The sequence below is a fragment of the Aquarana catesbeiana genome, linkage group LG02, assembly GCF_042186555.1.
Source record: "Aquarana catesbeiana isolate 2022-GZ linkage group LG02, ASM4218655v1, whole genome shotgun sequence".
NCBI classification, from domain to species: Eukaryota; Metazoa; Chordata; class Amphibia; order Anura; family Ranidae; genus Aquarana; species Aquarana catesbeiana.
This window is the reverse complement of record NC_133325.1, coordinates 593,277,808-593,290,020: the sequence shown is the minus strand read 5'-3', so window position 1 is coordinate 593,290,020 and position 12,213 is coordinate 593,277,808. Positions and strand designations below refer to the sequence as shown.

At 39.1% G+C, this 12,213-nt stretch overlaps 1 protein-coding gene across 1 annotated transcript in view; it reads right to left on the bottom strand.

The window, feature by feature from the left end:
* EFHC2 (EF-hand domain containing 2) overlaps positions 1–12,213 on the bottom strand; it is a 134,899-nt gene that overhangs the window by 53,703 nt on the left and 68,983 nt on the right. The window lies entirely within an intron of this gene.

Sequence of the window (12,213 nt, the reverse complement as noted above, 5' to 3'; positions counted from 1 at the left end):
TTGCTTTGACCCAAGTCCAGTCCAGGAACAGGAGGAGGAGGATTTCTTGGACCAAAAATTGGTTGCTTTAATAATCGTGACCAATTATGTCATATGCCTTTGCTGCAGGAGCTCCAGGAGAATAATCCAGATGATGTTTGGAATTCTCTCCTGATGACGAACCCCTGCTTTCACCAACTCTTGGCATTGTTGACCCCCTATATTAACAAGCAGGACACATGCATGAGGCTTTTATTTTATTTTGTGGTTGAATAATGATTTGATTTGGTATATTTTCTATATTTTTGGATGCACAGAATGCACTTTTTGGTTAAGTTCTATTGGCAGATAGCATGTCTAATTTTATTTGTTTTCTTTTTTTAATGCACAATAAAAAAAATTGTGGAGAATAAATACTTGGGTATGTGTTTTACTTCAAATGACAGTTTGGGAGTAGGCAGTTACATTTTAAAAAATACAATGTAAAATTAACAAGGGACACCAACATAGTTGTATCTTTGATCTTAAAAACCACGGGATAATAGTGTTGAGGTAACTTGCACCAAAAAAAAAAAAAAAAAAAAAGCATAATAATATTATTCTTGATATCACTAGAAAAAGCCTTTGAAAATTTGTTTGCAATAACTCCATCAGTATCACCAGCAAAGCAGCTTCATTATTATCCCATTAAAGAAGAAGAGAATGTGCGCTGCATTTCGAGATTTCATGATTTCCCACGTCACTAATGTTAATTCTCCATTACGAACGCTAGTTTACATGACCGACCGCTTCTGGCTTGTCCTTGCTTCCGAGCATGCGTGTTTGTACTTTGGACTTTAGTCCGACGGACTTGTGTACACACACTCGGAAAATCCGACAACAGACAACATTTTAAAAACCTGCTATACACGATTTGTCTGCGGAAAATCCGACAACAATTGTCTGATGGAGCAAATAAACGGTTGGATTTTCCGCCAACAGCCTGTCATCACACATTTCCCGTCAGAGAATCCGATCGTGTGTATGCGACTCAAGTGTTCAGTGTATAGTCAGTGTTCAGTAATACTCAGTGTTCAGTGTATATACTCAGTGTTCAGTGTATATACTCAGTGTTCAGCGTATATACTCAGTGTTCAGCGTATATACTCAGTGTTCAGTGATACTCAGTGTTCAGTGTATATACTCAGTGTTCAGTGTATATACTCAGTGTTCAGCGTATATACTCAGTGTTCAGCGTATATACTCAGTGTTTAGCGTATATACTCAGTGTTCAGCGTATATACTCAGTGTTCAGCGTATATACTCAGTGTTCAGTGCATATACTCAGTGTTCAGTGCATATACTCAGTGTTCAGTGTATACTAAGTGTTCAGTGATACTCAGTATTCAGCGTATATACTCAGTGTTCAGTGTATATACTCAGTGATACTCAGTGTTCAGTGTATATACTCAGTGTTCAGCGTATACTCAGTGTTCAGTGTATATACTCAGTGTTCAGTGCATATACTCAGTGTTCAGTGCATATACTCAGTGTTCTGTGTATACTAAGTGTTCAGTGATACTCAGTATTCAGCGTATATACTCAGTGTTCAGTGTATATACTCAGTGTTCAGCGTATATACTCAGTGTTCAGCGTATATACTCAGTGTTCAGCGTATATACTCAGTGTTCAGCGTATATACTCAGTGTTCAGCGTATATACTCAGTGTTCAGCGTATACTCAGTGTTCAGTGTATATACTCAGTGTTCAGTGTATATACTCAGTGTTCAGCGTATACTCAATGTTCAGTGTATACTCAGTGTTAATTGTATACTCAGTGTTCAGTGTATATACTCAGTGTTCAGTGTATATACTCAGTGTTCAGTGCATATACTCAGTGTTCAGTGCATATACTCAGTGTTCAGTGTATACTCAGTGTTCAGTGTATACTCCGTGTTCATTGTATACTCAGTGTTCAGTGTATACTCAGTGTTCAGTGTATACTCAGTGTTCAGTGTATACTCAGGTGTTGATTTATTAAAGGAAAATAGACTGTGCATTTTGCAAAGCGCAGTTGCCCTCTGCAAGTGCAGTTGCTCCAGAGCTTAGTACATGAGGTAAGGCTTCACTTTACAAAAAATACCCAATCATGTACAAGGAATATAAAAAAAAATGCATTTTTGCGTGCATATGATTGGATGATGGAAGTCAGCAGAGATTCTGCTCATTTACTAAGCTCTGCAGTAACTGCACTTTGAAAAGTGCCCAGTCTATTTGCCTTTAGTAAATCAACCCCTCAGTGTTCAGCATATACTCAGTGTTCAGTATATACTCAGTGGGGTTGATTTACTAAAGGCAAATCCACTTTGCACTACAAGTGCACTAAAAGTGCACTTGGAAGTCCATTTGTAAGTGCAGTCGCTGTAGATCGCTGTAGATCGCTGTAGATCTGAGGGGAAGCTATGAAATGAGGTGAAGCTCTGCTGATTTTATCATCCAATCATGTGCAAGCTGAAATGCTGTTTTTTATTTCCCTTGCATGTCCCCCTCGGATCTACAGCCACTTTACTTCCAAGTGCACTTACAGTGCACTTTCAAGTGCATTTTCAAGTGCACTTGTAGTGCAAAGTGGATTTGCCTTTAGTAAATAACCCCCATTGCTCAATGTATACTAAGTCTTCAGCGTATACTCAGTGTTCAATCTATACTCAGAGTTCACTCAGTGTTCAGCGTATACTTAGTGTTCAGCGTATACTTAGTGTTCAGCGTATACTTAGTGTTTCAGCTCATTTCTTGTGTTCAGCGATATTCAGTGTTCAATGTATACTCAGTGTTTAGCATATACTCAGTGTTCAGCGTATACTCAGTGCTCAGTGATATTCAGTGTTCAATGTATACTCAGTGTTCAGCGTATATTCAGTGCTCAGTGATATTCAGTGTTCAATGTATACTCAGTGTTTAGCATATACTCAGTGTTCAGCGTATACTCAGTGCTTAGTGATATTCAGTGTTCAATGTATACTCAGTGTTTAGCGTATACTCAGTGTTCAGAGTTCACTCAGTGTTCAGTGTATATACTCAGTGTTCAGTGTATATACTCAGTGTTCAGTGTATATACTCAGTGTTCAGCGTATATACTCAGTGTTCAGCGTATATACTCAGTGTTCAGCGTATACTCAGTGTTCAGTGTATATACTCAGTGTTCAGTGTATATACTCAGTGTTCAGCGTATACTCAGTGTTTAGCGTATACTCAGAGTTCACTCAGTGTTCAGCGTATACTCAGTGTTCAGCGTATACTCAGTGTTCACTCAGTGTTCAGCGTATACTCAGTGTTCAGCGTATACTCAGTGTTTAGCATATACTCAGTGTTCAGCGTATACTCAGTGCTCAGTGATATTCAGTGTTCAATGTATACTCAGTGTTTAGCATATACTCAGTGTTCAGAGTTCACTCAGTGTTCAGTGTATATACTCAGTGTTCAGTGTATATACTCAGTGTTCAGCGTATATACTCAGTGTTCAGCGTATATACTCAGTGTTCAGCGTATATACTCAGTGTTCAATGTATATACTCAGTGTTCAGTGTATATACTCAGTGTTCAGTGTATACTCAGTGTTTAGCGTATACTCAGTGTTCAGCGTATACTCAGTGTTCAGCGTATACTCAGTGTTCACTCAGTGTTCAGCGTATACTCAGTGTTCAGCGTATACTCAGTGTTCAGCGTATACTCAGTGTTCACTCAGTGTTCAGCGTATACTCAGTGTTCAGCGTATACTCAGTGTTCAGCGTATACTCAGTGTTCAGCGTATACTCAGAGTTCACTCAGTGTTCAGCGTATACTTATTGTTTCAGCTCATTTCTTGTGTTCAGCGATATTCAGTGTTCAATGTATACTCAGTGTTTAGCATATACTCAGTGTTCAGCGTATACTCAGTGCTCAGTGATATTCAGTGTTCGATGTATACTCAGTGTTTAGCATATACTCAGTGTTCAGCGTATACTCAGTGCTCAGTGATATTCAGTGTTCAATGTATACTCAGTGTTTAGCGTATACTCAGTGTTCAGCGTATACTCAGAGTTCACTCAGTGTTTAGCGTATACTCAGTGTTCAGTGTATATACTCAGTGTTCAGTGTATATACTCAGTGTTCAGTGTATATACTCAGTGTTCAGTGTATATACTCAGTGTTTAGTGTATATACTCAGTGTTTAGTGTATATACTCAGTGTTCAGTGTATACTCAGTGTTTAGCGTATACTCAGTGTTTAGCGTATACTCAGAGTTCACTCAGTGTTCAGCGTATACTCAGTGTTCAGCGTATACTCAGTGTTCAGCGTATACTCAGTGTTCAGCGTATACTCAGAGTTCACTCAGTGTTCAGCGTATACTTATTGTTTCAGCTCATTTCTTGTGTTCAGCGATATTCAGTGTTCAATGTATACTCAGTGTTTAGCATATACTCAGTGTTCAGTGTATACTCAGTGTTCAGTGTATACTCAGTGTTTAGCGTATACTCAGTGTTCAGCGTATACTCAGTGTTCACCCAGTGTTCAGCGTATACTCAGTGTTCAGCGTATACTCAGTGTTCAGCGTATACTCAGTGTTCAGCGTATACTCAGTGTTCAGCGTATACTCAGAGTTCACTCAGTGTTCAGCGTATACTTAGTGTTCAGCGTATACTTAGTGTTTCAGCTCATTTCTGAACGGCCGTTTGTCAACCAGACATGTTGCGGAATCGGAGGAGATAACGTGTTAATTATTGGCCTTGGGGTTATTGCTTTGACATTATTTTTTTGGTTGAATAATGATTTAATTTGGTATATTTTCTATATTTTTGGATGCATAGAATGCACTTTTTGGTTAAGTTCTATTGGCAGATAGCATATCTAATTTTATTTGTTTTCTTTTTTTAATGCACAATAAAAAAAAATTGTGTAGAATAATTCTTGGCTATGTGTTTTACTTCAAATGACAGTTTGGGAGTAGGCAGTTACATTTTAAAAACTACAATGTAAAATTGACAAGGGATACCAACATAGTTGTATCTTTGATCTTAAAAACTACGGGATAATGGTGTTGTGGTAACTTATCCACATAAAAAAAGCATAATAATATTATTCTTGATATCACTAGAAAAAAAAAAAAAAGACTTGTAAAATTCATTTGCAATAACTCCATCACTACCACAAGCAAAGCAGCCTCATTATTATCCCATTAAAGAAGAAGAGAATGTGCGCTGCATTTCGAGATTTCAGAATTTGCCACGTCACGAATGTTAATTCTCCATTACAAACATTAGTTTACAAGACCGACCGCTTCTGGCTCATCCTTGCTTCCGAGCATACGTGTTTGTACGTTGGACTTTTGTACACATGCTCAGAAAATCCGACAATACACATTTGTTGGCAGAAATTTTGAAAACCTGTCATCCAACATTTTTCCACGGAAAGTTGGCCAACAATTGTCCGATGGAGCACACACACGGTCATATTTTCCGCCAACAGCCTGTCATCAAACATTTCCCCTCGGAAAATCTGATCCTGTGTATGAGGCTTACTGTAAGTGTTCAGCATATACTCAGTGATACTCAGGGGTTGATTTACTAAAGGCAAAAACAAGTGCAGTTGCTCCAGAGCTTAGTAAATGAGGTAAGGTGAGGTGAGGTTTTTTGCAAAGAATACCCAATCACGTGCAAGGAAAATTTAAAAAAATGCATTTTTGCTTGTACACGATTGGATAATGAAAGTCAGCATACTGTAGCTTCTGCTCATTTACTAATGTCTAGAGCAACTACACTTTGCAAATTGCATAGTCTATTTGCTTTTAGTAAGTCAACCCCTCAGTGTTCAATGTATACTCAGTGTCCAGTGTAAACTCGGTGTCCAGTGTAAACTCGGTGTCCAGTGTAAACTCGGTGTCCAGTGTAAACTCGTGTCCAGTGTAAACTCGGTGTCCAGCGGATACTCAGTGTTCAGCGGATACTAATGCCCCGTACACACGATTGGACATTCAGACAAAAAAATCCATGGATTTTTTCCGACGGATGTTGGCTCAAACTTGTCTTCAATACACACGGTCACACAAATCTTGTCGGAAATTCCGAACGTCAAGAACGTGGTGACGTACAACACGTACGACAAGCCGAGAAAAATGAAGTTCAATAGCCAGTGCGGATCTTCTGCTTGATTCCGAGCATGCGTGGAACTTTGTGTGTCGGAATTGTGTACACACGATCGGAATTTACGACAACGGATTTTGTTGTCGGAAAATTTGAGATCCAGATCTCAAATTTTGTGACAGAAATTCCGATGGAAAAAGTCAGAAGGAGCCTACACACGGTCGGAATTTCCGACAACAAGCTCCCATCGAACATTTTCCGTCGATAAATCCGACCGTGTGTACGGGACATAAATGTTCAGTGTATACTCAGTGTTCAGTATACACTCAGGGTTCTATATATACTCAGGGTTCAGTATACACTCAGGGTTCTATATATACTCAGTGTTCAGTATACACTCAGGGTTCTATATACACTCAGGGTTCTATATATACTCAGTGTTCAGTATACACTCAGGGTTCTATATATACTCAGGGTTCAGTATACACTCAGGGTTCTATATATACTCAGGGTTCAGTATACACTCAGGGTTCTATATATACTCAGTGTTCAGTATACACTCAGGGTTCTATATACACTCAGGGTTCTATATATACTCAGTGTTCAGTATACACTCAGGGTTCTATATATACTCAGGGTTCAGTATACACTCAGGGTTCAGTATACACTCAGGGTTCAGTATACACTCAGGGTTCTATATATACTCAGGGTTCAGTATACACTCAGGGTTCAGTATACACTCAGGGTTCTATATATACTCATGGTTCAGTATACACTCAGGGTTCTATATATACTCAGTGTTCAGTATACACTCAGGGTTCTATATACACTCAGGGTTCTATATATACTCAGTGTTCAGTATACACTCAGGGTTCTATATATACTCAGGGTTCAGTATACACTCAGGGTTCAGTATACACTCAGGGTTCAGTATACACTCAGGGTTCTATATATACTCAGGGTTCAGTATACACTCAGGGTTCAGTATACACTCAGGGTTCTATATATACTCAGGGTTCAGCGTAGCAGTGACCAAGCACAGTATTGTTAACTAAAGATACAACTTATAAATATGCAATTAAGGCGGGTCTCTATGTAAAGAAACAAGATCAGCATCATAAAAAGCTCATCTTTTTCTATCATTTCCCTCAAATGCATCAGTATTGAAATAAGTATTTTGTATTAAATTACTGTAACAGGTACATATGCAGCCTTACATGGATTTATTCCAAAGGCTTTAAAGAGTTAAAACCAAAGCTGATGCAAACATTATTCTTCTAGAAATATTTATCCCATTAATGGATTTCCAAAGCCACCATAACAATTTACCTGGGGCAGAATTAATTCCAGCTATGAAATAACATTTGATTCAGCCGCAGCCGCTATTGCACCAGTAAATTATTTAGCTCATTCCTTAGATTATCTCTCCCCCTAGTGGTAGAAATCAATATGCATTTCAAGTTGTCAGAACAGAGGTTTATTTTATATTAAATTTTATTTTTTCTGACCCACAATTTATGTGTTCATATATTTATACAGAGGCATTAGATGGGAATTTAATAGAAGTATCCTTACAAAGAGAAAAATAACTTTACAAGGACAACCGATATTGTTGCAGAAAGTATTTCCAATTAAATAAAATGTTATGACGAAGTGGTATGCTGAAATCCATTAATCCACTTAAAGTTAACCTAAAGAGTTCTCTTCTAAAGACCATACAACGCTCTTCAGAATTTCAGACACTAGAAGGTCATTAGTAAATTAAAGAGGTATTACAACCAAACCCAAAAATCAAATATATTGTAGCTTACCAATCATTTCTTTTTTTTCCTTCTGTTTTCACCTGATGATCTGGCCAGTAACACACCTCTTGTATTAGATGGCCCCCACTTTGGATGAAGGAGCACAGGGGCACCTTTGGATAGCATTGTTAATTTGGGGGGGGGGGATGTTAGATGTACTAGAAGATTTAGATACACTATAAATTGAAACCAAACTCAAGTTTACACATTATAGGCAGTTACAGCAACAGTTCTTTTGAGGGAGGGGATAAAGGTTTCACATAAATCAATAAAAGCTAATCATTGTAAGTACCCCTATCAGTGTTAAATGGTTTGTATCATCCCGCTAACTGCAACATCTGGAAGAGAGCTTGTTCTTTTGAAAAAAACAACAGAGTTACTGGCCAGAACACCTGCTGAAAATAAAGGAAAGGAAGCCCAAAAAATAAAATGAATGCAGCAATCACGTCTAAGAATTGGTTAGATGTGTAATATAATAAATGTTTGCTTTTGGGTTTAATAAGGCTTTAAGAAAGAAGAGTTTCACATGCTTATTTTTTTTTTAAATCTGAATAAAAATAATTTTCTTAAATGAATCCACTGAGTGGTATAACTGTTATGCAGCCTTTGGCATTGAGAACCAAACCAACGACCTACCTTGTCTACCTTGAGACAAGAAGATTACCTAAGTAAGACCTTTATAAGATCTTAACAATCTGAGCAATATCCTGCACTACCATCAATAAAATCATAAAGGTCAATAAACAGCTTTAACAATGTTCACTACATTCCTCTAACACCTCTGTTTTGCATTTTTAGTAACCTTTGTACTAATCACTTTCAGTGTAATCAGTTCAACCCTCACTGAGCACTGACTTAAAGGCCACCTTATTTACTTTGACAACTTCCATTCCTGTAGGTGTCAACTAGCAGTTCCTAAGGTTCTTTCCACAACACCAACTACCCCCTGTTCACTAGTCTTTTCAGCTGCCTCCAAAATGAACTTTTAAAAGTCTAGAGTCTATTTTTGCTCAATGTCCAGAACATCTCTTATTACATTTTGGAGATGTTTCTTCAGAAATGAGTTGCATGCATTGTTTGTGAAAGTTTCTACAAGACATTGCTAACAGGCACTAACTGCTCCACTGAGGCTGCAAAATCTGGCCTCTTCTCTCAGTCTAACTCGCCACCAAGTTTTGCACCTCTCTACACCTGAGCATCCACAGCTCATCCAAAGGATATCCAGGAGATGATGCAACTGCAAAATCAGTTTTTGAATGTTGACCTTAGCTGTTCTATAACCGTACAAGCAACACTATATTCAAACATGCTATTTTTATGAACAGCTTGTGGCTTGCATTTAACTTCAGTTGAACCGCCCTAGTGTCACAGATCAGCAGCGGAGCTGTTCTATCATAATATGATCTCACTTACTTAATACTTATTACTTTGTACTACAGCCTGCTATGATCCACATGACTGGGAGGTACTGTATAGGCATGTCCAGATTGCACCTACTGATTGATATAGCAGATACAAAATCAGTCCTCACCCAGCCTGTCAATCAACCAACCTTACTGTTTAGCTATGTTCAGGCCAACAACCGTTGCCTGAGCAATCGGTTCATTTTCTAGCCAAAGGCTTCAGTCTTTGCTGGCTACTGCTGACCTACATTCCTGATTCCCCACATTACCAATTTCAGCTACTTGACTGCACTTGTTCGAAGCCCGTCCTAACCTTTGGCTTGTCTGTTTCTAAATCTGCGTGTCAATCTGGTCCAAACACTTGGGGCCGCAATCTGATACATCCACCAGTGAAGTCCATCACCTCTTACGGGTGCTCTTGTGAAGATCTAGTGGCATGTACTTAGATTCTGCACCTTGGCCCTTTTAAGGGTTCACATCCTCTCACATGCATATAGCACAGAGGGTCAACTACCCGATATTGTCCATGACATGGCATCTAGTTAGATTTATTTCATAGAAATAATTCCTCCCAACCATTTTTCTTTGGGCTTCTCCATTTTCCTGGTAGAAGTTTAAAGACACGCTCTAGGGAGTATTATTGGAAAAACTGTGAGAAGCACATGTAATATGTTAATTACATTTACTTCCATGCTAACCTTTCCATAAACAGCTCTCCATAAACTCTGATGCCAGCACAGTGGTCCAGTAAGCAAATGCAGAAATGAGTTGTATGCACTCTTTGTGAAAATTTCAATGCTAACAGGCACTAACTGCTCCACTGAGGCACCTAAATCTGGCCTTTTCTACTCTCAGTCCAACTCGCCACCAAGTTTGTCACCTCTCTGTACCCGAGCATCCAGAACTATCCTCTGTATACTAGAGAGAACCCAGAGATCATCCAGAAGATGATGCAACTGCAAAATCAGTTTTTGAATGTTGACCTTAGCTGTTCCAAAATACCGCTCTCCATTAACTCTAATGCCAGCTCAGTGGTCCAGTCAGCAAATGGCTTCTGGTCCTGGTACATTTCAAATTGAATTAAAATGGTCACTACAATAGCATTCAATTTGGGACCAACTAATGCTATTTAAATACATTTCTTCAGAAATGCGTTGTATGCACAAGATACTGGATGAACCCTCTGCACACTGCTATACCCTTTCAAGCAAACTTTGCAATAAAAAATAAGGATATTTAGTTTACATGTTGCATTCATTTGGGACCAACTAATGCTGTTCAAATAAGAGCACCTGAAGTAACGAGGTAAGACTATTGCATTTTTTGCAACGTTGAACCCTTTCTAATCCAATTTTACATTCATTAAAAATCATTACACGATTATAACATACATCACTGCCTAAAATTAATCTTTATATTAGCTTCCTGTCTGACACTGTAGACACCAATCTGAAAGTGGGAGGCTATGCACAGTGAGTCAGGCAGTGAGTAGTGCATGCATAACATGGAGAAGGAAATTTAGGCAGTTTATAGGGTAAGGAGTGAACAGGAGGGAACTCAATAGGATTATTCTCCTTTATGGTGCAATGAACAGGCATCGAGTAGGCAGCTCACACAGGAAGCTACAAAGCTCAAGTCATAAATACTGTTGACTCCATCCTGAATATGCAGTAACACAGATTTGTATAAATCACAGGAGTGGCTTTTAAAAAACATTAGTGGAAAATAAATAACATTTAAATGTGTTTCAAGCCCCGCCAAAATGTTGTTTTAGTTTTATTCAGCATTAGGAAGGAAATGTTTTTACTGCCTTGTGCATATCCATAATGGAGCTTCTCCTCACATCATCTTCTTTGAATTGAAAATGTATCTATCTATCTATCTATCTATCTATCTATCTATCTATCTATCTATCTATCTATCTATCTATCTATCTATCTATCTATCCACAATGTTTCAGTGTCTATGGGAATGTTTGACCATTCTTCCAGAAGTGCATTTGTGAGGTCAGGTACTGATGTTGGACGGGAAGGTCTGGCTCACAATCTCCGCTCTAATTCATCCCAAAGGTGTTCTATTGGGTTGAGGTCAGGACTCTGTGCAGGCCAGTCAAGTTCCTCCACCCCAAACTCGCTTATCCATTATGGACCTTGCTTTGTGCACTGGTCCAAATCATTTGGTGGAGGGGGGATTATGGTGTGGGGTTGTTTTTCAGGGGTTGGGCTTGGCCTCTTGGTTCCAGTGAAGGGAACTCTTAAGGCGTCAGCATACCATGACATTTTGGACAATTTCATGCTCCCAACTTTGTGGGAACAGTTTGGGGGTGGCCTCTTCCTGTTCCGACATGACTGTGCACCAGTACACAAAGCAAGGCCCATAAAGACATGGATGAGTGAGTTTGGGGTGGAGGAACTTGACTGGCCTGCACAGAGTCCTGACCTCAACCCAATAGAACACCTTTGGGATGCATTAGAGCGGAGACTGCGAGCCAGGCCTTCCCGTCCAACGTCACGGCCTGACCTCACAAATGCTCTTCTGGAAGAATTATCAAACATTCCCATAGACACACTCCTAAACCTTGTGGACAGCCTTCTCAGAAGAGTTGAAGCTGTTATAGCTGTAAAGGGGAAGGAGTCACGTGACGTCATCCGTGGCCATCACTCCGGATCTAATTGTACCGAGCGCTCGTTACCTGCACTTAGTTGAAGTGGTGCCTTTGTAAGTATTTTACCTTTGATTACAATAAATTATGGTAAGTTTTAGCAGAGAGCACTATATTTCTTTTATTTGCATATACCAGACCACCTGTCAATGGTGATTACTCCCGTGCTAATTTCAAGGAAAGTCTACCTGTACATGCTGATGTGATACTTCGTTTTGACTTGACCACATTTACCCGGATCCTACATCTGCTTTGGGAGATTATCCCTG